The sequence below is a fragment of the Choloepus didactylus genome, chromosome 24 (assembly GCF_015220235.1).
Source record: "Choloepus didactylus isolate mChoDid1 chromosome 24, mChoDid1.pri, whole genome shotgun sequence".
In the NCBI taxonomy this organism is placed as follows: domain Eukaryota; kingdom Metazoa; phylum Chordata; class Mammalia; order Pilosa; family Megalonychidae; genus Choloepus; species Choloepus didactylus.
In genome coordinates, this window is record NC_051330.1 from 6,586,790 (window position 1) to 6,613,744 (window position 26,955).

At 36.6% G+C, this 26,955-nt stretch overlaps 1 protein-coding gene across 4 annotated transcripts in view; it reads left to right on the forward strand.

Moving 5' to 3' along the window:
* Positions 1-26,955, forward strand: part of WDR27 (WD repeat domain 27) — a 464,468-nt gene that overhangs the window by 203,425 nt on the left and 234,088 nt on the right. The window contains exon 25 of one of the 4 annotated variants that reach the window (XR_005214116.1): positions 10,199-10,345. The exons of the other annotated variants lie outside the window; for them this stretch is intronic. The gene's annotated coding sequence lies outside the window, so the exon portion shown is untranslated. The remainder of the gene's footprint in view (positions 1-10,198; positions 10,346-26,955) is intronic. 4 annotated transcript variants of the gene reach the window in all.

Sequence of the window (26,955 nt, forward strand, 5' to 3'; positions counted from 1 at the left end):
ATGAAAAACCCATGGGAAACATTATACTGAGTGGTGAAAGAATGAAAGCTTTCCCCCTAAGATCAGGAACAAGATACAGATGTTTTCTCTCACCACTTCCATTCATTTTTTTTAGTGGAAGATCTAGCCAGGGCCGTTGGGCCAAAAAAGTAATAAAAGGCATCCAGATAGAGAAGGAAGAAGTAAAAACTATCTTTCTTTGTGGATGAAAAAATCATATATATATGTATATATACACACATATATACACACATATACACACAATCCTAAATGATCCATAAACAGAAACTCTTAGAACTAATAATTGAATTCAGCCATGTTGCATAATATAAAATCAACATACAAAAATAAACTGTATTACTATACACTAGCAGTGACCAATTTGAAAATGAAAGTAAAAGAACAATTCCATTTGCATTAACATCAAAAATAAAAATAATTAGGAACATATTTAAGCAAGGAGGTATAAGACTTTTTTTAATACAATTTTATTGAGATATGTTCACACACCATATAATCATCCAAAGTGTATGATATCACAGTATCATCATATAGTTGTGCATTCATCACCTCAGTCAATTTTTTGAACATTTTCATTACTCTGAAAAGTAATAAAAATAAAGGTAAAAAAGAACACCCAAAACATCTCATTCTTCCCCCCATTATTCATTTGTTTTTTGTCCCCCTTTTTTCTACTCATCTGTCCATACACTGAATAAAGGGAATGAGAGCCGCAAGGTTTTCGTAATCACACCATATAAGCTATACAGTTATACAAGCTTATATCATATGTATAAGCTATATAGTTATACAAGCTTATATCATACCATATAAGTTATGCAGTTATACAGTCATCTTCAAGAATCAAGGATACTAGATTGCAGTTCAATAGTTTCAGACATTTCCTTCTAGCTATTCTAATACACTAAAAACTAAAAAGGGATATCTATATAATGCGTAAGAATAACATGCAGAATGATCTCTTGACTCCATTTGAGATCTCAGCCACTGAAACTATATTGTTTCATGTCTCTTCCCCCCTTTTGGTCAGGAAGAATTTCTCAATCCCATGATGCTAGGTCCAGGCTCATCCCCAGGAGTCATGTCCCACACTGCCAGGGAGATTTACACCCCTGGGAATCATGTCCCATGCAGTGGGGAGAGCAGTGAGTTTACCTGCTAAGTAGGCTTAGAAAGAGAGAGGCCACATCTGAGCAACAAGAGGTTCTCTAGGGGTGACTCTTAGGCACAGTTATAATTAGGTTCAGCCTCTCCTGTGCAGTAACAAGCTTAATAAGGGCAAGCCACAAGATTGAGGACTTGACCTACTACAATGGTGGTCCCCAATGCTTGTGAGAATATCAGGAATTCCCCAGCTGGGGAAGGTTAATGTTTCCACATTTTCCCCAGTCCCTAAAGGGGGCTTTGCAAATACTTTGTATTCTCTACCCAGATTACTGTGGGATGTATTGGGGTTTCATGCTAACCTGTACAAACCAATCAGGTCTTGCTCCCTATTCAAGGTTCCATGTAATTGTGATGTTTGAATAAACTGACCCTTCAAGTTAACTTACATAGCATACTACAGAAAATATAGATTTTGCAACAAATAAACATCTCTTCCTTTGGTCTCACACAGAATTGAAGGTTTTAAAACACAGTCAGTATCATTCTTTTCCCTTTAGTCTGGTTTACCTTAGTTCTAATCAAGTCCATTTCATTCATCTCTCTAATTGAAATCTGATCTCTTTTTCAGCTTTTTTTAACATTTGCTGTATGGGGTAATGCTGATATTCTTAGCTGCTGAACTCTGGCTCTGAGTCTCAGGTGTCACACAAATACCTGAAGTTCCAGGACCCAACCAGGTTATACAGAAACAGCTCAGCATCTCAGAATTTAGAGAAAACCATTACAACTCAAAAATAGATGTGACTGCTGTAAGAGCTTACAATCTAGGAACCTTTACCTAAGCCTTCCCTGATAACCTGTGCTCTCAGATTCAATCTCAGTTTGCATATTATAGTTAGTCCATATTAGTGAGGCATCATAATGTTTGTCTTTTCAATTCTGGCTTATTTCACTCAACATACTGTCCTCAAGGTCCACTCATGAATTGCATATTTCACAACTTCATTTCTTCTTGCCACCACTCAGCATTCCATTGTATGTGTACACCACAGTTCGCCATTACATTTATCAGCTGATGTACCCTTAGGCAACCTCTGTCCATTGTGAATCATGAATTCTGCTGCCATAAACACCAGTGTGCAATGTCTACTCATGTCCCTGTTGTCAGTTCTTCCAAATACACAATAACAGGGTTGCAGGACCATATAGCAACCCCATGCTTAGCTTCCTGTGGAACCACCACACTGCCCTCCAGAAGGCCTGTGCCATCCTACTTCCCTTGGAAAAGGGAATAGGTACATCCCACTCTTCACATTTTCTCCAGCACTTGTATCCCTCTGTTTGTTTTTCAAACAGTTTTATTCACACATCTTACAATCCACCCTGAGTAAACAATCAGTGATTCCCAGTATAAGCACATCATTATTCATTCACCACCATAATGTATATGAGGACATTTCCATTTCTTCCCCAAAGAAAGAGGAAAAGGAGAAAAAAATGAAGAATAAAAATACAAAGCATAGAAGAAAAATAAAAATAAAACACAATGAAGAGATCAGACACCACCTCACCACCAAGAATCCCATACCCCTCCTTTATATCTCCCTCTTATAGGCATTTAGCTTTGGTATATTGTCTTTGTTACAATTAGTGGAAGCATCTTACAATGTTGCCATTTACTATAGACTCGAGTTTACATTGATTGTTTTTCCCCCATACTATCCAATTTTCAACATCTTGCAGTGTTGACATTTATTTGTTTTCCCTCATTTAAAAACATTCTTTCATTTGTACATTTAATCACCATCATTGACCACTCTAGGTTTTGCTAACTTATACATACAATTCCAGTCTTTATCTTCTATCTTTCCTTCTGTTGTCATACATGCCCTTAGCCTTCCTTTCTCAAATGTACTCACACTCATCTTTGTTCAGAGTAATTACAATATTGTGTCACCATCATACACTATTGTGCTGTCCATTCCATTTCTTGTTCACAAACTCAGTGTCTTTTTGCCTGAAAATATTTTAAACTCACCCTCATTTTTGAAGGATAGTTTTGCTGGATATAAAATTCTTGTTTAGCATTTTTTCTCTTTCAGTACCTTAAAAATATCATACCACTGCCTTCTCACCTCCGTGTTTTCTACTGAGAAATCAGCACATAATCTATTGAGCCTCCTTTATATATGATAGATCACTTTTCTCTTGCTGCTTTCAGAATTCTCTCTTTGTCTTTGACACTTGATGATCTGATTATTAAGTGTCTTGTAGTTAGTCTACTTGGATCTATTGTGTTTGAGATACGTTGCACTTCTTGGATCTGTATTTTATATCTTTCATAAGAAATGGGAAATTTTCAGTGATTATTTCCTCCATTTTTCTTTCTGCCCCTTTTCTCTTCTCTTCTTCTGGGACACCCACACACATATATTTGTGCTCTTCATGTTATCATTCAATTCCCTGAGACTCTGTTCCTATTTTTCCATTCTTTTCCCTACCTGTTCTTTTGTGTGTAGTATTTCAGATATCCTGTCCTCTAGTTCCTGAATCCTTTCTTCTGCTTCTTCAAATCTGCTGTTATGTGTCTCCATTATTTTTATCATCTCTTCTACTGTGCCTTTCATTCCCATAAGTTCTGCTGATTGTTTTTTTTCAAACTTTCGAGTTCTTCCTTATGTGTACCCAATGTCTCCTTTATATTCCTCATCTTTTGCCATATCTTCCCTCAACTCAATGATTTGATTTTTGAATTGATTTAGCATATTTGTTGGAAAATCTTTAATTAGTTGTTTCAACTCCTGTATCTCATGTGAAGTGTAAGTTTGTTCCTTTGACTGGGCCATAGCTTCATTTTTCCTGGTGTGATTCATAATTTTTTTGTTGTTTAGGCATCTGGTTTCCTTGATTACCTCAGTCAGATTTTTCCGGACCTGACAGACCCAGGTCTCAGGAAAAGGCTGTATTCAGTGTCAGGATTTCCTGAGCATGAGACCCAGAAGATTATCAGACTTTCCTGTGAGGCCTCTAGACTCTGTGCTTTTCCTATCCTGCCCAGTAGGTGACACTTGTCCTACCACAGCCCCCCACCAGTGTAAAGAGGTGTGGTGCATTTAATTCTCAGTGGACCCTGTCCTGGCCAGGGGCTGAGGGTGTCAGAAGCCAAGCTTAAACTGTTTCTGTTCCCCACCACCACCAAGCCCTGGTGTCTAAGTTCTTTGAGGGAGAGCTGCCACTTGAGCTGGGCCCTGCCCCCATCTTTTCTTAGGGAAGATAAGCCCTTTAGGAAATTGTCCCCTACATTTGAGTTTTTCCTTCGACTCTACCTTAACTCCACCCTTGCCTGGGTCAGTGGTGACAACTGAAAATGCCTGAGGCTCTCTCTAATGAGCCACTTAGAGTGTGAGAAAAAAAGGAAAAAGAAGTCCCCTTTTCAGAGCCAGTCCCCAGCCTTCCAGTTCACCAGGCAAGAACTGGAGTTTGTACTTGGTTCTTTGTGCCCCTTTTCTTGGGATACAGCCCTTTTCCCGTATTCTCAGCTCAGCAGACTCCAAAAGCCTCTGTTTTTATTGATTTATTGATTTATTTTTCCATCAGCCTGCCTCCTCTCTGCCCAGAGAAAGCTCTGCATTCTTTTCCTGCTTGTTCTGGGTTTATCTGTGCTTGTAGCATGTATTCAGTAGTCCAAATTTGTTAATTAAAACCACAGTTGGAGCTTGGTTGAGCTATATTCCCTTGCTCCCAACAGGGACTGCTTCTTTTTCCCACAGTGAAGTTTTCTAACTCAGCCTGCCATGCTGGTGGGGGAGGGGTGCCAGCTTCACAATTTGGAGAGCTTTACTTACTAAGGTGCTATCTCAGCCATTGTACCCATTCCAGACTATTGATGTGCAATGTGTGTTTGATTATGGCTTTCCCCCCATCAGTTGTTCCAGACTATTTTCTAGTTAATTATAGCTATTTACTAGTTGTCCCCGGGAACTAAATAAGTTCTACACCTCCCTATTGCTGCCATCTTGCCCTGCCTCTAAGACTTTTACACTGAAAAATAAAAAACTTGTTGAAATAAATTACAGAAGACCTAAGTAAATGGAAAGAAATTCCGTGTTCAAGGATTAGAAGACCTAATATTGTTAAGATGACAGTACTACCCAGTGCAATCCCCGCATCCTTTCAGTAGAGATGGCAAAGCTGATCCTAAAATTCATATCAAATTCCAAGAGACTCTGAATAGCCAAAACAATCTTGAAACAAAATTTTTAGAGGACTAGCACTTCCTGATTTAAGAAGTTTCTACAAAGCTACAATAATCAAGACAGGGTGGCGCTGGCATAAAGGCAGACATATATATCAGTACAATAGAAATTATACCCCTGATATGAACATACACATTTATGGTCATTCAATTTTTGACCAGGTATCCAAGTGAATTCAATCTGAAAGCATAATCTTTTCAACAAATAGTGCTGACACAACTGCATAGCTGCATGAGAAAGAAGGAAGTTGGACCCCTACTTTAAGCTATGTACAAGTATAGATCATAGGCACAAAATGTCACTAGTTTCCAGAGCTAACCCAATCAGACAGGGAAGGGAATTGTGAGAAATGCAATTCCAGCTTAGCTAAGTAGACACAGTGCAGAGCTATCACAGTCCTCTCAACAGTTCGGGATCCATATACATCCTTTTAAAACTTACTTAACTTCAAATAAAGACCATCAAAATTACTGTTCTTCCTCAAATGAAACATGGTGCCTTATACAATGGAGGACTTGCTAACCCTCTCCCACTGAGAGGATACAAAGTCTCTATCCAAGTTTGGGTGATGATCATTCCTCATCCAGCTGGGTCATACTCTTCTTTGGACATCTTTCAATTAAAATACTGAGATATAAGGTTAACAACTATTATTACACCTTAAGTTAGATGTTAGGGGAATGGCAGCAGGGATTGATTGACATATGTACAAATATATTCATTTCAAAATAAGGTAGAAATCCAACTATTGCTGTCTTCATTTCTGCAACTTGTTATACTGCAATACCGGTATTTATAACTACCTTCTTTCTCGCCCACTCCGTATTGTCTTTGCTTTTGGAAAGCACCTCAGCTGGTCATGGCTCCTCGCCTAGTGTAGTGATTCAAACCTTCATTCCTGGACAGTATGGACATTAGTAGGCTTGCCTATTGGAAATGGTTTAGTTTTCACCAATGTTTATTTATTTAGTTTTTTAATGAAGTTATAGAAGTGCTAAAAAGTGCCCTAGATACAGTCCTCCTTACCCTATGTGTAGTAGCAACCCAGTTTACCCTTGGTAATCAGGGTTAATAACCTCGGTCAACATAGTAATACCCTTCTTTGTTGGTTCACCTGCCTGAGAAGCCTAGAGAGAACAGAGGAATTCTTAATCTCCAGCTTAATGGAACTATGCCCATGTTCCCAGTGAGTTACAATCTCTAGGCCAGCAGGGGCCCAAGCTGAAGAAGGGAGAAATATATACTGCAGTAGATCACTGGGGAGGTGGGGAAACCCACCCCTATTTCACCCTGTGATTCCCACACCTGTGAATCCTGGCTATGAGAACCAGCAATGTACGTTTGTCACATGCTAGAGAGCATTATCCCAAGCCTGCAAGCTGTTGCCAACCAGCTAGCATCATAAGTGAGTCCCATCGATGTGTAAAGTTTTTATACTAGTGCAGTGTGCAGGTGAACAAATGCCATATGTATACAGTTTGTGTACCTAACTATAAATGTAGGCAGAATCACATATATAGTATTTGGAATACCAATATTGATGTGACACTGAATTTTTAATTTTAATTATAATTTTAATTATAACTAATTAAAATTATAATTGTAACTAATTATAATTTAATTATAATTTTAATTATAACTAATAATTAATTATAACTATATTATATTATAATTATTATTAATTATAACTAATAATTTCTAATATTTTAGTGCTTTCTCTGAATCCCATTTTTCAGTGAATTTTGGTTAATCTGATTAGGTTGAAAGAAGACAGACTTTGAATTTGGACAGAACTAAGACCCATTTCAGGTGTTAACAAATTTCTAACTTTGTAGTACTTAACTCTTTGATTATTTTTGAGCATTTTAAAAGAGGTAAATATAAATACAATCCTTTTATGTTGCTCAGCAAATGCTAGTTATTTTAAGATGTGTGCATCCCTGGTTTTGTGAAGTATGTCTCTGTTGTAATTGATTATGGCTTAATTAATTCAGGTAATATTTAGTTGCCAAAATATTAGAGTTTATGGAATTTCTGTTTGCTTACTGGAACAAAGGGACACAATATGTGAATCTGAGACTATGAAGTTTGTTGAGCACAAGACGTGGTTTTATGACTCTAGAGGAGGGTACAGACTTCTTTGATTGGCACTTGGGGTTTTTATATACCATTCCTATATCTGAAATATATTTTTGGACAGAATTGAATTGTTTTGGCAGTTCATGTTCATATAGGTATATGATTATAAAATAGGGCTTTATTTTTTAATAGTCCATTGATAAAATATATTCACTCTCTGTCATTATTTGTTTGTTGAAGCCTTCCTACATGGGCTTTATGCTAGTATGTAGGTTTTTAAAAGCTGAATATGAACATCCCAAGGAAATCCATCTAAATAAAGGAATAAGCAGATAATCTAATGAATAACCAAATAAAAATGTGATCAGCTTTTTTACCTTCCCCCAATACTTTATTATTAGTGTCCCACATTAGACTTTTATGTGTTTAATATAATATAAGTTGTAGTCTGTGAAGGTTTAAAAACTACCAATATGGGCATTGACATATGCTACATAATTTAGCAAAAAAGGAAAGGTTGACTTCAAAATTATTATCATAGATTAGCAAATAAATCAAATTTGATTTGAGCATTATAAACTTCTTATATGAAATATAAACAAGCCAAGAGTTTAGATTATGTTCAATATGTTGATCCCATGAGGGTGCTGCTGTTTTGAAAGAAAGATAGCATTCTCTTAAGAAGCATAGTTTACTTTGTATATAACATAAATATATATATATATATACTATGTATACTGTGTATATATAGTTTACAATGTATATAACATATAACCACACACATACATATACACTCAAATATTAGAGGTACATGCTACAACTATTGATAATATTTTCCTTGTGATTGTACCTGGGTTTATCAATCAGATTTGGTAATGAGGGAAGTATAGGGACCATGACAATTTAGTGAGTGAGATCATGTAGTCCAGATAATACTTAGAGGGTGTTTTGGTTTGCTAATGCTGCCATTTTGCAAAACACCAGAAATGGATTGGCTTTTATAAGGGGGTTTATTTGGTTACAAATTTACAGTCCAAAGGCCATAAAAGTGTCCAAATTAAGGCATCAATATGAGTATACCATCACTGAAGAAAGGCCAATGGCATCCGGAAAACCTCTGTTAGCTGGGAAGGCATGTGGCTGGAGTCTGCTGATCCCGAGTTATGTTCCAGCTCCTCTCTTAGCTCCTGTGTGTTCTTCAGAGTGTCAGCATCAGCTTCCAATGGTCATCTTCAAAGTGTCTCTCTAAGCTGCTCTCTCTTCCTTCTGTTTGTGAGCTCTTTTATGTGGCTCCAGTGGTTTAATTAAACCTACCCTGAATGGGTGGGGTAACACCTCCATGGAAACTATCCAATCAAAGGTCTTGCCCACAGTTGATTGAGTCACGTCTCCTTGGAAACACTCAATCAGTAGGTTCCAACCTAATCAACACTAATACATCTACCCCTGCAAGACTGCATTAAAGAACATGGTGTTTTGGGGGGCGTAATAAATCCAAACTGGCACAGAGGGGTTACTATTTTCTTTGATAATTAACTACTTTTTTATTTAAGTTAATTCAACAAACCCTTATAGTTTTAACAACAATGTAAGGTAATTAATATTGAAGGTCACACAAGGGCTGTAACAGTCAGGATTATAGAGGAATGGGCTAATATTCATGGAGGATAACTGCTTCTGTGCCCGGGGTGATGAAGTTGAGCTTTGAAGGATAAGCTTTATTTATTGAAAAATAACTTTCATTTTTTGATCATAAAGTAAACTTTCAGTTTAGAAAATAAAATATTTCTATAAAAAAAGAGCATAACACCTAACCTCTGAAACCTCCCCTGTAGATATAACCACAAATAATTTGATGCAGTTCCTTCTAATAAGGAACTCCTACTCTTGCTCCCTCCATTTCTTCCTTCCTTCCTATCCATAATCATACTGTATATATAGATCTGTATTCTAATTTTGGTCAGTGTTTTATTGTCAGCATTTGTCCACATTCTTAAACTTGTTTATATAGTACACTTTAGTAACATATATCATATGGGCAGTCTATAACACCATAATATTACTAATTTCTTTTATCCTAAATAGTTAGGAAATAGTATACATAGTTCTTTGCCTACATTTATGTTTAATTTTCTTAGAAGAGGAATTACTGGATCAAATCACATAAATGTTTTCAGTTTATATCATTATACGGTCACTTTCCAAAAAGGTTGCCACATTTTACCTTCTTCTTTTACACTCTTGGCAGCCTTGGATCTTACCAACATAAAGATTGTGTTGTGGAAGGATTGTGTTGTTTTTACAGCTACCAGAAATGTAAACTGAAGTTTATAGGGTGATTAGGGATTAGCTGAGGTAAGACTTCAGGGAAAGTTCCAATCAGAGGGTCCGATTTGAGTGAAGGCGTTGAGATAATGCAATACATTTAAATGGATTCGGTACCTGCATATGGGGCTGTAGGGAACAAAACTATGGTAAGACTTTTCAATCTTTGCTGAAAGGATGTGTAGGAAGCTACTGAAAAACTTTAAGCTAGACAGTGTTATATTCAGGAATAGCTGCATTCTGGAAAGGTCCATTGGAGCAGCATGAAGAAGTGTTTGCATGGAATCTTGTGCTGTGTCTGCCTCCTGGTAGGCTCTACAAATGAATGAGCTCCCTCGGTTCAAATGCCATCTCCCTTCTGACGCTTTCTCTGACCACCCCCAGGCTTTATTTGTGTTTCTTCTGCTTAGGTCACACCTCATTTTGTCAGCACTAATTAGTGGGAATACTTGGAATCTTGGCCCCTTCTACAAGCTAATGAGGACATCCCCCAGGCCACCACCCTGCCTCTCTAGTGTCTCAGATGATCTTGCTTCCCACAGCTGCTTGAAATGGAGGTGGGTATCTCACTCAAGGGCACTGTTAATTTTTTTAATTTCTTAATTAATTCATTTATTTTTAGGCATTTTTTTAACTGGAGAAGTTGTAGGTGTATAGAAAAATCATGCAAAAAATACAGAGTTCCCATCTACCACCCAATATTAACACCATGCTTTAGTGTGGTACATTTGTTACAATTCACAAAAGAATATTTTTATAATTGTGCTATTAACTATAGTCCATCTTTTACAATAGGATTCACTTTTTGTGTTGTTTTTTTTTTGGGGGGGTGGTTTTGATGATCTGTCTCTCTCTCTCTGTGTATGTGTGTGTGTGTGTGTGTGCGTGTGTGTGTGTATATACTGGATTGGAAGCTCTATGGTACAGAAGGAAGCTATCTGTGGTACTGAGGGCACTTTGAATCTTAGTTTGTCTCATTTTGCATTGAAGAATAATATAGGAAATATTTATGAGACTTGATATTGCATTTATTCAGGAATATTGTCGAGAATGTACCACTACATCCCACTGTGTACCCTTACACAGACAGATACAGTAGATACACTTCTCTTATAGTTCAACACAACTAAAAGCTTTGCTTATCATCAGCTTCTGCCTGGCTTTTCTTTTTTTTCTTTTTTTTTAATTGATTTTATTGAAATATATTCACATACCATGCAGTCGTACAAAACAAAGCGTACATTCAGTTGTTTACAGTACCATTATATAGTTGTGCATTCATCACCAAAATTAATTTTTGACATTTTCATTACCACACACACAAGAATAATAAAAATAAAAATTGAAGTGAAAAAGAACAGTTTGTTTTAAAATTTGTATTCTAGTCACATATATACAACCTAAAATTTCCTCTTTTAATCACATTCAAATATAAAATTCAGTGCTGTTAATTTTGTTCACAGTGTTGTGTGCCACCATCACCACCATCCATTACCAAAACTTTACAATCAACTCAAATAGAAACTCTGTACAATTTAAGCATTAAATCCCCATTCTCTAACCACACTCCAGCCCTTGGTAATGTATATTCTAGATTTTGACTCCATGGGTTTGCTTATTCTAATTATTTCACAACAGTGAGATCATACAAAATTTTTCCTTTTCTGTCTGGCTTGTTTCACTTAACAGGATGTCTTCAAGGTCCATCCATGTTTTCACATGTATCAGAACTTTATTCCTTTTATGGCTGAATAATATTCCATTGTATATATATACCACATTTTGTTTATCCATTCATCAGTTGATGGATACTTAGCGTGCTTCCATCTTTTGGCAATTGTGAATAATGAGGCATTGGACATTGGTGTGCAAATATCTGTTTTGAGTCCATGCTTTCAAATCTTTTGGGTAGATATCTAGAAATGGAGTTGCCGGGTCATATTGTAATTCTATGCTTAAGTTTCTGAGGAATTGCCCAGCTGTCCTACTGTCTTCCATAGTGGCTGCACAATTTTACATTCCCACCAACAATGAATGAGTGTTCCTGTTTTGCCACATCCTCTCCAACGTCTGTAATTTTCCATTTTTTTTTTTAAATAGCAGCCATTCTCATGGGTGTGAAATGGCATCTCATTGTGGTTTTGATTTGCATTTCCCTAGTAGCTAATGAAGTTGAGCATCTTTTCATGTGCTTTTTGGCCATTGTATGTATTTTTTTTGAGAATGTCTATTCAAGTCTCTTAAAAGGCACCGTCATTCTTGAGACAGCTAAGGCAAATTGCTGAGGCAGTTTGGTCCAATTAGAGTCCCTGTCTTGGGAATTAAAATTAAGGAACCTGAAGGGGTGCTGTCCATTGGCATGCTAGCAGAGGTTAAGGGTCATAATATAAAGGTGAAGTTGTGTGTCCATAAGATGCTGCATAAATATACTGAATTGACGAATGATCCAAATGCTTTAGAAAGCAAAGGAGCCTCATTAGTAGAGAGAGAATAATATGGAAGCAATGTGCCAGGAAAAGCCAAAGCCATAGAAGAGATCAGGGAGCTGCTTTTCCTGCATTCCCACCAGGTGCGCGCCTAGAAATCAGTCTTCCCTGTTCGCTCTGGCTGGAATGCTCTGCCTTCAGCTCTTGACGTGACTGGCTCTTTCATAATTCTTATCCCTGCTCAAATGTCACTTTCTCAGAAAGACCTTTCCTGAATCCCTAATCTGTATCAACTGTCCCCTTTAATGCCAATTACTTTTTTTCACATGACTTTTTGTCTTCTTCACAGAACTTAATCCAGCATAAAGTTATCTGGTTTTACTTCAGCTTGTTTGTTGACTGTCTCTCCCACAGGAACATGTTTCCTGGAGGAGGGACTTTGTTTCCTTGTTGACTACTCTTAATCCCTCTTCTTCCCTTATAATAACTCCTTTTTTTAAAAAAAGCAAATTTGTGCTTTTTTTCCCCCTTACAACCAATTAAACTGGTCTACATTCACATAAAATAGCTATTTAACTCTGCGTTTAACTTGTTTTCATATTTCTTTCTGTACTCATTATAAACATTTTTCCATCTTTCTTTTGTCTTCTAAGAAAGTGCCCAGTACAAGTACTGAATGTATTTTGAAGAATCCATGCATCCCAGTCTTGATGAAATGCACTTGTATTTTTTTTTATCTTTGACTGGGTTTCACTACATAACAAACCCCCCCCCCCCCCCAATGTCAGGGGTTTACAGCAACACTGCCTCTGCAGCCCTGCCCAGGCTGAGGGTCCCGGTTGGGTCTGTTTTGGGTGCCACCTCTTGCGGGCTGAGGGTTCAATCCCACTTAAGACCTTCCTGTGCCTGTGGTAGGGGAAGCACGTGAAGCTGAGCCTCCTTCTCAGACCCTGCGTGTCCACATCCACCCGTCTGCCCACGGCTGAGCACGTCACCTGGCCCAGCCAAGCACCCAGTGCCTGGAGAGGGGACAGAGGATGACTGTCTTCAGACGTGAATATGCTCTACCGCGTTTAAGTTTTCTAAAATTGCTGTTGAATTTTAGAAGTGATGATAAAGTAATGCAGTTCTAGTTGTCTTTGTATATAGAAGTTTCTCACATACAGTTTCATTATCCCAAAAGGGATTTTGTCTGATCATAGTTGCCAGAAAACTCTCTGAAATTGTGGTGCTTCTTCAATGGACTCAAGTCTAAAAGCCTTCATTTCTTACTAACTTTAAGATCCATGGTATTCCGTCATAAAAATTTCTGAAATTGGGGTGAACCTTTGAATTTTTATGTTTCCTTTTAAAAATAGTGCATTTTCTCCCTTTTATTAAGTCACTGATGTACCTTACAACTGTTTTTTTTTCACAGAAATGAAATACATGAATCAAGCTTTTGTGGATTTTTAAAATCAATTAAATCATGCATCAAGCCAATGAGTTAAAATTTTTATCTGTAGGAAAAAGCCCCTGTGAATTACAATCCAGGCATGGTAACATTTATAATTAATCATTGAGGCATGTATATAGGGGAAAAAATTGTAGATTAGAGTCCCAGAGACTTGAGGCCATCTCCTTCCCAACAGAGAGAAAGTGCAAATCATTTAACTTCTCAAGCCTAGTTTCTTGGTGTCTGTCAATTGGGAATGAAGATACTTACTTCCTAATGGGTGTAAAAGGATAAAACATGTGAAAAGTGTGGGGTCTGTGGCAGGTACCTTATAAATGTCTCCTTTTTCTCCATAAAGGAAGACAAAACAAGCAATGCCATAGGTTCACTACCATGGGTAAAAGTGAGGTGTAGCAATGCAGTGGGACAGGTTTGTTGGGGTCCAATTTTCTCTCAAGTTCTAGCAGATTTAATACTATAGCTAAAATTGTTGCTACCACCCCCCCCCCATCTCTCTTTATTTCTTACTATTTTCTTATGTGACGTCCCTGGGTTTGAACTTGTGCCTGCAGAGACAAGCTGTTATCATTCAAGCCCTTTCTTCCTCGTCGTGTTGCAGCCCCTGGCCCCTCACGGCTGTCCCTGCGGAGACTCAGCCCCTGACGTGAGGGGAATGTGTGCTGCATGGCGGTTAAGGGATGGGGAGAGGGAAGTCAGATTTGCTGCACACTTACTGAGTGCTGGGTACTGTGCTACGTTCTTTAAATTTGTGAGATCATTAAATGCAGTATTCATGAGCATTATGCATAGTGGGTATTAATTTCTCCATTTTACATCTGGGAAAGTAATAGAGCTTATGGCATTTGTAGGAGCTCTGATTCAGTGTCTGGCATGATGCAGATGGGGAGTGGTGTAGTTTCCCTAGGCTGCTCCCGGTTTTGAGGGTAAGAGAAAGTCCAAATCAAGGCATCCTCAAGGCCATGCGTTCTCCCCGAAGACTGTGGCCTTCTGGGGCTGGGGGCTGGTGGTCCTTGTTTCCTCTGTCACGTGACAAGGTGCATGGCGGCCTCTCCTGGTTTCTCCCTTATCTGCTGGTTCCTTTGACCTTCAGCTTCTCATTTCCCGTGGCTTTCTCACTCTCTCTCTCTCTGAATTTCATTCTGCTTATAAAGGACTCCAGTAATAGGATTACAACCCATTCTGATTGAAGTGCCTGCACTTAACTGACGTAACATCAGCAAGAGGTCCTACTTACAAGGGATTCACATCCACAGGAGTGAATTAAACATAATAATGTTTTTCTGGGAACATACAGCTTCAAACCACCACAGGGAAATAACAGACTTTGTTGCAGGGATGTAGGATAACTTTTGGAAGGGCAGGAGACAGATTACATGACTAGTTTTTTTTTTTTAAATACATTTTAATTGCAAGCCATATTATCCCCTTTCAAAAATGTCTTGAGCCTCTCAGAATTAATTGCAAGATATGGCTTAAAAAGGAATTTTTCATCACCATTATTGCTCAATTGTCAAAATAAGACTTGAGAATCTTTTGGAAGAAAAGGATTATATTCATACTAATGAAATTATTCTAACAATGCCTGATGGCTAAAAGAAGGGCTTTAAAAATGAAAGAGGAATTGTAAAAGCTCACAAGGGAGCACAGATTCAAAAGAATGGCTCAGAATCTAAGAAACAATTACAGTGCAACTAAGCAGACTGCCAGTAAAGTGCAGCTGTACACCACATGAGTTTGGTCAAATGTCACTTGTCTCAGAAAAATGTGCTGTCAGCTTAGGTTTATTGGACATTCAGAGGGCATTTGTGTCTTTGTCATATGATATATCAGGTTAGATATTTAACTGTTTAGGGTGGTAACACCAATTCAAGATGCTTCACAGTTAAATTATCTTGGCTGAAATTTTGGCCAAGGAAGATTGCTTTTTCCTACCAGAAAAGATGCAAGGCCAGAGTTGAAAGAGAAAAAAGAAGACCATGATTTAAACTAATGGGCACAAGGGTTTGAAATTGTAGATGAGAGAGCAGGACATCATACTCACTAGAGCAGTTCAGGAAAAAAGAAAAGTTACGGATAAAAGCAGGTTTGCTATGGAGAAAAGCAATTGCACAGAAGAAGATAAAAATAGATGTAATTCATTTTTATGTGTTGAAAAAAAGAGTTACAAATGCAGTTTTAATTTTATTATCAGATTTACCTTATGTTAATCATATCAAAATCATCAGTGTTATCTTTTGTCAATTTTACAGTAATTAATGAAATAAAAGAACATTCATTTAAGATAATATAAAACCTCAATAATGTAAAGGCTCTTTCATATTTATTTATATTGGGTAGTTATTTGATGCTTGCTAATCTGCATGCAGAAAACATTGAAACCCAAAGATGTTCACCAAAACATTACTTATAATACCAAAATACTTAAAATACTTTAGTTCTCACTTTGTATTTCTGTATAGTGTGGGGTTTATTGTGGAGGATTTTCCTTTGGACTTTCCAGCTATACTGGGTTGCAATTAGACCACATCAGTGATGTTACCATAGAACACAAAGTTATAATGTGGGAGGTCTCATATTGTTTGTGTAAAGAGGTGAAGGCAGATATATGCATCCAGAGTCCAAATGTACATGGTATGGTTTAGGCTGTGATACCAAATATCTCAGGGACAGAAGAAAACAACAGTAAATATGGTGGGAGCCATGCAAGGCCATGTGACTGGTGCTTTCCCTCCTCGGGCAAGTTACAGAGGCATGGAAGATAAGGAAAAATTAAAGAAATGGAAATATAAAAATAACTTTTCTTTGATTTAAAAATAGTTCTACCATTTGTAGTGGACATTTTGATTGTTTTTGATGTGTCAATATTATAAGTAATGTTTTGGTGAACATCTTTGGGTGTACAGTGTTTTCTGCATGTAGATTAGCAAGCATTGAATGACAAGAATCAACAGAATATTACTGGGAAAGAGGCAGAAGTATGGAGGGAGACCGACCCTATATTGCAGGTGCACAGGGAAGGCCAAAAGTGGAGGTAACGTGTGAACACTGAGGGAAACCCAGGGGCAGGCAGCTTCCACAAGTTAGTGTTAGAAGAATTTGAAGCCAGGGATGTGCTGGAGATAACCATAATAGCAACCAAACCAAAATCCTGCTCAACTCCTAACTCTACTGACTCAAGCCACAAAACCTACAGCCTAGCAGAAAAAGAGACTTGCCCATTGTTCTGGTTTGCTAAGCTGCTGTTATGCAAAATACCAGAAATGGATTGGCTTTTATAAAGGGGATTTATTAGGTTACAGATTTACAGCTCTAAGACCATGAAGGTGTCCAAAATAAGGCATCAACAACAAATAAGCCACTGAAGAATGGCCGATGACATCTGGAGCACCTCTGTCAGCTGGGAAGGCACGTGGCTGAGGTCTACTGGTCCTTTGCTCCCAGGTTGTGTTTCAAAACAGCTTTCTCCAAAATGTCTCGGGCTTCTGTCAGTCTTAGCTTCTCTCAGCTCTGTGCTTGGTTCTCCTGGGTGTTTCTGTCTAAGGATCTGGGGGCCCTATCTTAGCTCCTCTGGGGCAAACTCTGGGCTTCATGTCTTAACTTAGCATCTCCAAATGTCCTTCTGCATCTCCAAGTGTCTTCAAGTGTCAGCAGGCATCTGGGTCTGTGTTGGTTCTTCACTTAAATACTCTAGTGAATTAATCAAAACCCACCCTGAGTGGGTGGGCTCCACACCTCCATGGAAATAATTTAATCAAAGGTATCACTCACAGTTGGGTGAGTCACATCTCTATGGAAACACTCAATCAAGAGGTTCCACCGTAATCAACAGACTAATCAGTCTACCTCCACCAGAATGCATTGAAGAATGTGATTTTTCTGGAGGACATAATATATCCAAACTGGCACACCCATCTGGGCATAAATATTTATGTTCCTCTATATGTGACATCCAATTCATTCAAAAATTACAACACAGATCAAACAGCAGTAAATAGAAAGTAACCAAGTGTGAAAGACAAAACAATCAACAGAATCAGACTCAGAAATGACCCAGATATTGACACTGTCAGGGAATTTAAGAATAACTATAATTAATATGTTAAAATTTCTAGTGAATTTTATACTGTAGAATGTAGGGGACCTAGAGATACCAATTAGTGGAGGGGGAATGATAATCTAATACGAACAGATAAACTATGGAGGGTAATCTCAATGTTATGGGAATGCTCAGGAATGATTATGGTTTGTAAACTTTCTTGGATATAGTAAGATCATGTTGGAAGCAATAGAGTTATTTTAGGTTTTTTTTTTCTCTTATTCCTTTGTTTTCTTAGGGGTTGTTAATTTTCTTGGGGTATGGTAGGAACATGTTGGAAGCAATGTAGTTATTTTAGATTATTTGTTTTTCTTACTCCTCTGTTTGGACAGGGTTTATTAATTTTCTTGGGATATGGTAGGAACATATTGGAAGCAAAGTAGTTATTTTAGGTTATTTGTTTTCCTTAATCCATTGCTTTGTTTGAAATGTTGTGGGGTTTTTTTGGTTGTTGTTTGCCTGTTTGTTTTTAATTTTTTGATAAACAAAGTTAAAAAATTGAAAAAAAATCAGTAGAAAAATGGGAGTAAAAACTAAATGACAAATAGGGTGGGATGGGGGGATGGTTTGGGTATTCTCTTTTCACTTTTATTTTTTATTCTTATTCTGATTCTTTCTGATGTAAGAAAAATGTTCAGAAATAGATTGTGGTGATGAACGCATAACTATATGATCATACTGTGAACAGTTGATTGTATACCATGGATGACTGTATGGTTTGTGACTATATTTCAATAAAACTGAATTAAAAAAAAAATTTCTAGTGAAAAAAGTAGGCAACATAAATGAATAGATGAGAAATTTGAGCAGAGAGAAAACTCTCTGAAAGAGTAGAATGAAATGTTAGAAATAACAAACTCAGAGAGATAAAGAATGCTCTTAACAGCCTTATCATGCAATTTGACACAGCCAAGGAAAGAATCAGAGAACTTGAAGATAGGTCGGTAGAAGTTACCCAAACTGAAGCACAAAGAGTAAAAGATTACTTATGAATCAGACTTGTTCTGAAAGATGTGATTCATACATTATTTCATTTACTTTTCAGAACAATATTTCAAGTTATTATTATACCGATTTAATAGATGAAGAAACTGAGGATCAAAGAGGGTGTTTTTTTTAATTACCCAGGTTTACAGAGGTAGGATTTTAGCTTATTTCTTTAGCCAAATATCCTGAGCTTTTAAAATTCCTGCTTGCAATTTTAAAAGCCCTAAGTAACATTCACTTTAAATATCAAATATTTGCTTATAGTAGGGTCATTAAAGAGTCATTAAAATTAATCTGTAGGGGGAAAAATACAAATAGAATTACAGTGTTGTTGGGAACTTTTAAATCACCAACATTCTTCCCCAAGTCATCTTTTGCTAAGATTTAAAAAAAAAATTACTAAGCAATATGAGGATGTATCTGGAAAAAGTATTTTCCTTGTTTTTTAAATACATTAGAAGTTTGTGATACTTGTAATGATTTTGTTAGTTTGGAGTCATAAGATCAGGAGTAAGATTATACTATTTCTTTCTAAATGCCCGTAATTAAAATAAGCTCATGTGGTGGTACTTACAGAGCAGTGAACACACACCCAACAGGAAAGTTCATTAAGAAAGGCGCAGGCTGAGCTGCACACTTCTGTGGTGAGGCCTGTTCTGACCATTAGTGTTCTGACCACAAGAGTCATGTAGACTCTCCTAAGTGTCCTGTCATACAGAGGAGATTTTTTTTTGACTTGCGTTTTTAAAAGATAAGAGGGATTAGTTGAGAATGACTAAACCTACATTTCGTAAGGAGAATTGCATGATTTCCTAAAAGCATTGTCTAGACAATGAAGTAACAAATATATATTGTGAGTTTTATTATCTCCTTACTAAGGATAGCACTTACCCAATGTGGTTAAGAGAATATTTCGAACTTGTATTTTTCCTCTAGGTTCCACATGATTTTAATACTCATTTAGAACTTTCCATTTCAATTTTTGTTCTTTTTGTCCTTATTCACAGTTCAGTTTGTAACAACCCAGCATTTAATCATTGCCTTCCGGGGAAGGCGTGGCTTCCCCTACCCGATCCCAATCCAAAATGCTCTGTGGATGCTGTACTTGGTTTCCCCAAGGGCATGACTTTATTGCTTTGGGGACAGAACCAGAGAAAGCCGTGAAAGATATGCTAATCCATGTGGATGCACTGTGACTGTGACACACCAGAAACACAGATAAGGAAACCATATTCAGTCAGGTGATGAAGCTGAAGAAGTCACAAAAGAGGCGTCGTAAGCTGGCAAAACCTTTGGTTACTAAGCAATTCCAGTTCCTGTAAAATGGTGTTTCCCCAGTTTATTTCAGATTGGGAGAAGATTTCTTTAGGGTTAGAATTAAATATAGAGCTGATGAAGTAATCAAATCCATTGTATTAACAGATTTAGTGATAATCTGGGAATAATTAACACTTAAAAGTGTTTTAAATAATATAACGATTTTGACATATTAAAATATTTGACAAAAAATAAAATAAAAAAATAAAAAACCAAAAAAGAACCAAAGGAAAAAAATAAAATATTTGACAGATTAGCTGTGTAATTCTAATTTGAAATGTGAATTGATTTTAGAATTGTGCCATTTTAGTTGAGAAAAATAAAAATTTACCAGGTTTTTGAGCAGGATTTGAATTTCTAAGAGGTCTTGAGATTCACCATATTTATAAATTTACATTATTAGATTTTTGAGGATTGATTAAGAATATGAGAGCAGTTTGCTTTTAATTTTTTGGTATCTAAAGTATTCAAGGATATCTAAATATATTAAATTAAAAATGGAGTTTAAAAATGCTAATTAATTTAATTTCTAAGTTTAACTTATTGCTAAGGAATTGTAATCTGTTTGTCATGAATAAATTGAACATAAATCAAATTTCACTTTGCAAGTGATTGCTAAAATTTATTAGATTTCTAAATATAAGTAATATATTGAATTAAAGGCTTAGGAAACTAGGTTTAAAATTTTAAACCTTTAATAATTTGAATTATAATTAAAAAATCAAAAGGAGCCACAAGTAATTCTTCTTCTGTATATAAGACATCTTGTCATTTCAGAAGCTCACTTTGCCATAGCTTTACAATGCTGAGTCTAGGATTTTGGGTGCTTGCAACCATAGTTTTTCTGTTATTAATATTTTCTTTGTGGAATTGTTATTCTTCTGTGTTTTACATTGATGGGAGAGGGGGATCTCAAAGTCTTTCCATACAAAGAGTCTCCTCCTTGGAATGAGTACTGAAAGGAAATACTCCATTGTGCGAGAATCACGGATGCCATACAGTTTGTCTGTAATGCTATTAAAAACCCATTAAAAAAATCACAACATGAGGTAAATCCTGTGATTTATATTCAAATTATGGTACCTCGTTTCACAATGAAAAATTTTTCATGGGTGTGGAGTAGGTGGAGAATGGTACATTTTCTGAAAGAATGAAACTGTATTTTTTCTCACTTCTACTTTTTATAAGATACAAAATCTCTCAATCAAATAACTAAACACAAATATTAACATTTCAGCCACTGAAAATTATTGCATAGATCCATTAATCCTTAAGGAATTGTAAAATATTCTCTATTTATTTTTTATTTCCACTTCTGGAATATGTATTATTTAAACATTGGATCTTCATTGTTTGTCAACCTTTGATCTTGATTTTAGTATCTTTGAACAGAGAAAACAATCATTGTAAAGCCTTTGTTCTTTTCTCCAGCATTATGAGAATGCTTTTTGACTATAGATTCTATGACATAAATTTTCTTTCCCACAATCTAAAATCTGTTGTTTTTAGTGTAGATTTTATATACATGCTTGCCTTTTTAGTCTCTATTTAGTGCTGTTTTAGGTTAGCCCATCCACTCTTATGTCACCTTTCATCATCTCTTGTTGATCCTTCCTTATGTTTCATAAAGGACTTCTTTTTTTTTCTGTCTATAGAAAACACTAAGCAAAGATTTTCTAAAACCTGTTTTGTTTCCTCTAGACGTGGTTTTCAACAGTTTTTTATTGTTGTTCTTTTACTTTAAAACACTTTGCTCAAATGAAATATTGCACAATAATCCAATATGTAACAGATGAAAGTGGAGCTCTTGCAGCTGCAGCTGTGGCTGGAAACCTGCAACCTCACCTAGTCGTTCTTTATCTCCTCACCATGGTGGCCCCTGAGCGAGTAGTTGCTCAGACCCTCACATTCCACAGCTCACAGCCTGAAAACCACTGGTTTAGAAGGTCGTTTTCAGCCATCAGCTCTTCTTGTCATGACGATAATGTTCCCTTTCCTTGCGTGACAGTATTGTTTTCATAGCCCTCATGGCTTTCTGTTTACTCATGCTCAAATACAGACACTGTTTTTTCCACTTCATGGATCCTGCACTTTGAAGCTAGTAATTCCTACCCCCAACATCTACATCTAGAGATGGGTTCATGCTCAGTGTTCCGACTTTATCTCTCTATAACGGGTAGGTCTAACTCTTCCAGAATACAGCGTTCTACTGCCTTTACTTCTCTTTTCCAGGCTACATAGTTTATGGTTGGAGTTTAGTCCCCAAAGACATGTAGAAAAAGAAGTGCTGTTGGAGGGGTAAGTCCTTTGGAATGGGGAGAATTGTTTTAGCACTTTGAAAAAGAAAAATGTGGTGCCCTAGTCTTTTGATGTTTCTAAACCAGGGGTCAGGCAATGAGACTTAGGGAGCAGAAAAGCTTTTAGAAATTTCTTTCTGGCCAGTACAGCTGAATTGTTTCACAGGGTGACACATGTGTAGGCCAAAATTTCTCAATCTATCTTCTTTAGTCTTGTGGTTATTGGAAAATATTTTCCATATTTTTGCCTCAGAATGTCTGCTAGCGTTTGCTTTTGATGTTATAGTTGATTAGTTGATACTTGTCATCATTTTCTTTTCTTTCTTTTTTTTTTTTTTTTTTTTTTGGTTGCTAGGTGGGAAGGAGGTCCCATTAAGGATTAATAGCATGTGTTCATTTTCACCTGGAAGTCTCAGTAAGAAATAGGAGTATTTAGAGAGAACTTAAGGACCCCTCCTTATTGGAAATTTTTCACTGGTCCAAACGTGTTTGCTACTACTGAATTAGCTTATATACATTATGGAACGAAAATGGAGATATGCACTATTCTTCCATACAAATCATCCTGTCAGGAAGCCCTATTCTATAGTCAGTTAAACTCAGATTTCTTATTTCCATAGGAAGTTACATTCGAACAGTGTTTCTCCACAGCACAAATCCTAATTGTGCATGACTGTCTCATACACTGCAAGAGTTGTAGCATCCCAGTCCTTCCTGACTAATGTCAGATACATCTTGGTAGTTATTGTAACAACCCAGAACATCCAGTTCATCCCCAAATGCCCTCTTTGAGACAGCCCCACCTGCTGTGAGCTAGCTGCTAGACCAAGGAAGGATCACAGTAGATCCCAATAACTCAAATTTCTCTGATTCTCACTTTTCATCTGGTATTTAGTATATTATCCAATATTCACTTTTTTTCCATGCTATATGCTTCACCTCCTCCCTGGACCATTATGTGCATTTATGTTTACTTTTGTAATTTATACAGAATCCAACCATATTAAATATTAATTTTGTCTTTGGATTTGAGTTCCCAGTTTGGAAAGTCTGTATTTTGTCCCAGTCTCAACTGTATTAAAGTACACATTTGTGTAATTGGTAATGATCAAGCAGAAACTATGGTTTGTATTATTACATAATTCAGATCCAAATAGATTCTGAATTCTTCAGACTGAAATCTGATTATTCTTACTTAGAAAGCAGTTCTCCAATTTCATTTTGCTTCTCAGATGCCACTTTATTAAAAGGAAAGTGAAATGAATGCTGTATTAAGAAGGAGACCAGATTGTACACCTAATAATAGTAACATTTATGAATTGCTTTTTATGCACCGGGTCCTGGGAGAAGCACTTTATTAACACTTGCTTTTTAAAAAGTCACATCAAAAGTGAGAGGTCAGTAGTGTTATTATCTCTATTTTATATACGAGTGACTTCAGCTCAGAGACATTAAATGATGACTGTGAGCATCTACAGCAAGAGAAGTCAAGGTCAGCATTTTGTTTCCACTGATTATGCCCTTAAACTTAACCACTGCTCTGTTATGCCTTTATCCATAAAGACTACTCAAAGGATGAAATGTAGAACTAGCTTTCTTTTTTTAGACATATTTTCATGTTACAGCTAGTAGAAGAGCATATTACCTATCAATGGTACAAAGTGGAAAACTGTCTTACTCTAGATGTTTAACAAACCTTACTTTTCTTTGAAACCATCATCCCTTAATAATGATTTAATTATGCAAAGGATATTCTTTTCCATTTTCTTCTCAAGATATACTTGCATTTGTGGGCTGACTGCAAATCTACCTACTTTGGACTTGACCTGAGAGGGTTTTTTGAATCTTAAATAAGTTCAGTAATCAGAAGTGGCCTGTTTTTTTTTTCCTCCTTTTTATCTTTCTTTTAATTTTTTTATTTGTTTTGTTTTTTGTGTTTATTTTTTTGCCTGTGTTTTTTTAAACAGTTTAAAAGTACCATTTTTTCATAAGTTTCGATGTAGAGGTAAAAAGTGGAAACAAATGATGTTGGGCTAGACTTCTATTCTTTTCTATGCCTTTAAAGAAAATGTGAGATTACAGGAAGTTTGAGGTGACTGATGGAAATGAAAAGTTCATGTTTACCTTTTTAAAAGGAATTTCCAAATAAATTGCATATTTACTAACTCTATTAAGGCTAAACCTTTTTATGCTTGTACTGTCAGCAGCTGAGACACTGAGAAACATACTGTATTTTGGAACTATTTTCACACTGAAGCCAATATAAAGAATATTTTAAAAATTATAGCAGGCATTTATTCATCAGAAATAGGCCTGAAAAGTTTATTTCTGAGAGAGAATATGTTAATTCAATTCAACATTTAGGTGCCCACTACAATTCCATTTGGAGATAAGTGACACTCAGTAAAATATAATGCCTCTTTTCCCATTTCTCTGATGACATGTTTTGTCTTTGGGATCTTTTATTTTTATTTTTTTTTTTTTAAATTCAGTTTTATTGAAATATATTCACAAACCATACAGTCATCCATGGTATACAATCAACTGTTCACAGTATGATCATATAGTTATGCGTTCATCACCACAATCTATTTCTGAACATTTTCCTTACATCAGAAAGAATCAGAATAAGAATAAAAAATAAAAGTGAAAAGAGAATACCCAAACCATCCCCCCATCCCACCCTATTTGTCATTTAGTTTTTACTCCCATTTTTCTACTGATTTTTTTTCAATTTTTTAACTTTGTTTATCAAAAAATTAAAAACAAACAGGCAAACAACAACCAAAAAAACCCCACAACATTTCAAACAAAGCAATGGATTAAGGAAAATAAATAACCTAATTAATAAACCATGTCCAAACAGAGGAGTAAGAAAAACAAATAATCTAAAATAACTACATTGCTTCCAACATGTTCCTACCATACCCCAAGAAAATTAACAACCCCTAAGAAAACAAAGGAATAAGAGAAAAAAAAAACCTAAAATAACTCTATTGCTTCCAACATGATCTTACTATATCCAAGAAAGTTTACAAACCATAATCATTCCTGAGCATTCCCATAACCTTGAGATTACCCTCCATAGTTTATCTGTTCTTATTAGATTATCATTCCCCCTCCACTAATTGGTATCTCTAGGTCCCCTACATTCTACAGTATAAAACATTGTACATTTTTCACAGAATTCACATTAGTGGTAACATACAATATCTCTCTTTTTGTGCCTGGCTTATTTTGCTCAGCATTATGTCTTTTTTTTGTTTTTTTTGTTTTTTTTTTTTTTAATCTTCATTTCATTGAGATATATTCACATACCACGCAGTCATACAAAACAAATTGTACTTTCGATTGTTTACAGTACCATTACATAGTTGTACATTCATCACCTAAATCAATTCCTGACACCTTCATTAGCACACACACAAAAATAACAAGAATAATAATTAGAGTGAAAAAGAGCAATTGAAGTAAAAAAGAACACCTGGTGCCTTTGTCTGTTTGTTTGTTTCCTTTCCCCATTTTTCTACTCATCCATCTGTAAACTAGACAAAGGGGAGTGTAGTCCTTATGGCTTTCCCAATCACATTGTCACTCCTCATGAGCTACATTTTTATACAATTGTCTTCGAGATTCATGGGTTCTGGGTTGTAGTTTGATAGTTTCAGGTATCTACTGCCAGCTACCCCAAGTCATTAGAACCTAAAAAGGGTTGTCTATATTGTGCGTAAGAGTGCCCACCAGAGTGACCTCTCAGCTCCTTTGGAATCTCTCTGCCACTGAAGCTTATTTCATTTCCTTTCACATCCCCCTTTTGGTCAAGAAGATGTTCTCCATCCCATGATGCCGGGTCTACATTCCTCCCCGGGAGTCATATTCCACGTTGCCAGGGAGATTCACTCCCCTGGGTGTCTGATCCCACGTAGGGGGGAGGGCAGTGATTTCACCTTTCAAGTTGGCTTAGCTAGAGAGACAGGGCCACATCTGAGCAACAAAGAGGCATTCAGGAGGAGGCTCTTAGGCACAACCATAGGGAGGCCTAGCCTCTCCTTTGCAGCAACCGTCTTCCCAAGGGTAAAACCTGTGGTAGAGGGCTCAACCCATCAAACCACCAGTCTTTGGGATCTTTTAAATGTATGCTGTAAAACTGTTCCTTTAGGGGGAAGAAAAGTACCTTTTGTAAATAGAATTATGTAGCCCTGAGAAGCAGGGTGGTTATGAATCTGAGCTTTCAAGTCATCAGGACCCAGGTTCAAATTGTGCCCCCTTCACTTAGTTTTGTGTACTTGATCATGTTAATACCCTCTTCATCATCTGGGCTTTGGAGCTAACATCGCCTCCCTCCTAGAGTTAGTTGTCATTACATGCTTGAAGCTAGAAGGGGAATAGCACAATGCCCAGCACAATAGGAAGTGCTTTAATGGTATCTAACATTGATTTAGCCAAAAGATTTTCCTAAATCCAAATGTCTTTGCTGTTTGATTAAAAAAAATTACAAAAATACTTTAGTAAATCACAGCCCAGTGCAAACTGTCCTCATACTGTCTGCCAGATCTGTGAAAATTAGTAAGTGGCCATATAAAACTAT